This window comes from Lonchura striata, chromosome W, assembly GCF_050655825.1.
Source record: "Lonchura striata isolate lonStrDom1 chromosome W, ASM5065582v1, whole genome shotgun sequence".
Taxonomy (NCBI): Eukaryota; Metazoa; Chordata; class Aves; order Passeriformes; family Estrildidae; genus Lonchura; species Lonchura striata.
In genome coordinates, this window is record NC_140743.1 from 3736364 (window position 1) to 3740036 (window position 3673).

A 3673-nucleotide genomic window follows, 5' to 3' on the forward strand; every position below is an offset into this window, starting at 1 on the left:
GATGGAAAAAAGTTTGGGACAGACTGTGGGAAGTCATCTGAGTGGGAGATAAGACTGTTGTCGATCTAGCTGTTACTTGGGGATTGCTTTTTGAGGCATTAAAGGAATGGAAAACAGAGTGAGAACAGGCAGAGTGTGATGCGGATGAAGAATCAGGCTTGATAACAGAGACTGACGGGGGGGGGGGGGGGAGGGATGAGTCAGCTGGGGCCTCTGATGGGGAACTTGTTGAATCCATCCTTGAAGAAGGTGCAGGTGCCATGGAAGTTACCAGGCAGGCTACCAAAGCTTCCAGGAAAGCTGCCAGAGCTTCTGGGCTGGATGCCAAAGCTTCTGGGCAAGCTGCCAAAGCTTCTGGGAATGCTGCCAAAGCTTACGGGCAGACTGCCAAAGTATCTCATTATCAGACTCCTAAACCTCTTTATCTCACACCTGCACAGCAGCTTGTGATGGTGTCTGTATATACTACACCGCTGAGCCAGTTAGCTGAAATGTCTTTAGCAGAGAGAGAAAACCAGCCGTCTGCTGCCCCACTTCCCTCCGCTCAAGCCCAGTCATTTCCCCCCCCTGCTCCCCTCTGAGCTGCATGAACAGTTTGCAAGGTCGTATCCTCCATTGCCTGACAGTGACAGCAAATCAAGCAAAGAGTCACCCACAGTAACACCTGAGTTGGGGCAAGGAACTGTTGACAGTTCACTTTCTAATAGATCTAGTAATGCTTTCTGTTTTCTTGAGCTTGGTCTTATAAGCTCTCAGAAAAAAAGCATTAAACCCTTGATAGATCAGCTACCTTAGGAGGCATAAAATGAGCAGGATGGTTCCTGTGACAGTGTTGGAAACAAAAGGTTTTAATAAAAGGCAAAATAAAAAGCTCTTTACAGAGAAAAACCGAGTCAGGACAAGAGGTTCTTGCTCCTACTAAACCCACTTCACAAAAGTGATTAACTTCTTTTGTTCTCTTCTTTTCTAGGGAATTGCTCAGATGGGACTTTTTGGCTCCTGTCCAATTAGCTATCCTTAAGTTTGAGGTGAAGTCCCCAAGGTCCTATGAGGTGTCTTTTAACCAAATTGAGGAGAGAAACTTCTGGGCTTTTTTCCTTTTTCAGGGGACAAAGGGTAACTTGTTTACTCTGTCAACAGGGGGCACATTCCCACAACCTAGCCCTACTGCCCCATGGACTTTGCCTCCATGTCAAGCAACTGTGCTTCCTCGACAGCCTCTGCAGTTTTGGGAATTTGTTAGGAATAAAGCAGCTGAAGAAAGGAATTGGGACATAATAGATTAGGTGCCCCAAAAGTATCTCAGGAGCAGAGTGTTAATGCAAATGTTGACTGTGATAACCCTATGGCTTTTCCAGTTTTTAAAGCAGTTCCTGGAACAGAGCAGAATGATAGTCATCACGTCTTTGCCTGGAAGGTTGTACAAGATCTTCAATCAAAAGTGGCTCAGTTTGGTATTAATTCCTCAGAGATAATGTAATTAATATGTATAATTAATGCGGATATGCTTGCACCTTATGACATCATGCATCTTGCTACGATTTTGTTCCAACCAGTACAATATGGTGTGTTTCAAGAATCTCGGAAGCGAGTGGCTGAGTGCACAGCTTTAACAAATATGCAGCTGCCTCAACATGACCCTCATCATGCTGTGGGTGTTGATGCCTTATTGGGCACTGGGCCTTTTGCCAACCCAGATTTACAGGCAAAGTGGGATCCTTCAATTTTGACACAAGCTCAGCAAATAGGCATGGGTGCTTTAATTAAGACAATGGAAATGGCAGCTCCAAAACAGAGATATGTTACTATACAACAAGGGATGAAAGAACCATTTTGCAATTTGTGGAAAAGCTTGATGCAGCTATTGAAAAACAGGTAGATGATGAACCTTTGTGACACAGATTGTGTATACAATTGGCAAAAGAAAATGCAAATTCAGACTGTAGAAAGATTATTGACACCTTACCTGGGGAACCCACATTGCCTGAAATGGTTACTGATTGCTCAAAAGTTGGTTCAGTACAGCATAAAATGGCAGCTCTTGCTGCAGTTCTGAGACCTCCATCGGAATGCTATAATTTTGGACAGCAAGGTCACAGTGTAATACCCAGAAAATAACATCTAAGTCAAATGCAAGCAGCAATGTTATGTACAATCATTGTGCTAAATTTGGACACTATGCTAAACAATGCAGGAGCAAATACCATGCAAATGTTCAGCTGTTTCAGGGAAACAGGAAGAAGAGAGCAAAGGGGCACATGGGGACACAAATACCCTGACAACCACAGCATCAATTACGGGCCTTCCCGGTACTGCAAAGCTACCCATTTGTGAACAATACTCAGGGGCAACAAGTGGGTCACATGACTCATGTTTCTCAATCTTATAGTACCAACCCTCGGGGTCTATCCGCTTTAGAGGAATGGCAAACTGAGGTTACAAAAATTCAAGAATTTGGTCACTTTAAGTATGTTCATGTTACAGTGGATACCTTTTCTTGTGCAATGGTTGCTTCAGCATTCACAGGAGAAAAAACTCGTGATGCTACTCGTCATTTTTATCATGCCTTTTCTATCTTAGGTGTTCCATGTCACATAAAAACAGATAACGGCCCAGCATACGCTTCACAGAAAATGCAAGCATTCTTTCGTGCTTGGGGCATTGAGCATTCAACAGGCATTCCACATGTTCCCACGGGCCAAGCAATCATCAAAAGGGCTTATGGTCTTCTTAAACGTCATGTGGAAAACCACAGACTAAGGTATTGTTTATTAAGATATATATATATAGGTTAGGAAACGGACTCGTGAGAAACCACAGACGGAGGATAGGAAATGGAGTGTGAGAAAATACAGACTGCTTACAGACTAAGGTATTGTTTAGGAAACGAGGATACGCAAATAGCCTTCGGACACAACATTTGCAAGATAAAGAAAATCACAAACACTTGACACCTGGGGCCTGACGATACAAGATAAAGATAACCACAAATTACTGTTTACGTAAACAGAAGGAAGCTTAAACAAAGGAGATCCCTCGGGACTACATGGAAAGAATGGGATAAAAGGAGGACTGTTTGGACGAATTGCCGTGGCAGAGAGGGAGCGGAGACTCCCCGGCCGTCCAGCGCTGTCTTTGCTCATATCCTACTTGCTGTAATTAATAAAATTCTAATTGGATTATGATCCGTTGTGGCGTAAATTTATAACAATTTCTGGTGCCGTGACTCGGATAAGGAACGGTGGGCTTTGGTCCTCCGGGGAGGCGCCCCGTGACATTTCGCGGTCCCGCGACCAATAGCTTACCCTGACCTTACCGACGAACCTAAAGGCTAGGATAATGAGCAAAGGAGAGACCGGTAAAATCCCATAAAAATCCTGTGCACGAGAGTCCGGACGAAGACGCAGGACGCGTAAGTAGTGAAATTATTCGCAGAGCAAAATTGTTCGTGGTGAAATTTTTCATGGGTTTTCCGTTCGGGCAGGATTGGGTTTCCTGGAATATAACGAATGAGAGGTTCAATATACTGAGCCAAGCAAGTGTGGACTCTTAAGTACTGCGTTTTCCATCTCCCGCGAGGGACTGGGCCAGGAACAAGAGGGGCGAGTGTGTGTGTGTGTGGGGATATTCCAGAAGATGGGGGCGAAGGGCAGCAAGCCTTCGACTCCCATGG

General features: G+C 44.6%; 1 pseudogene; it reads left to right on the top strand.

Annotated features, from left to right (window-relative positions):
• The first annotated feature begins 1474 nt into the window (after positions 1–1474).
• On the top strand, positions 1475–2279 carry LOC146762999 (endogenous retrovirus group K member 5 Gag polyprotein-like; annotated as a pseudogene).
• The last annotated feature ends 1394 nt before the right edge of the window (positions 2280–3673 follow it).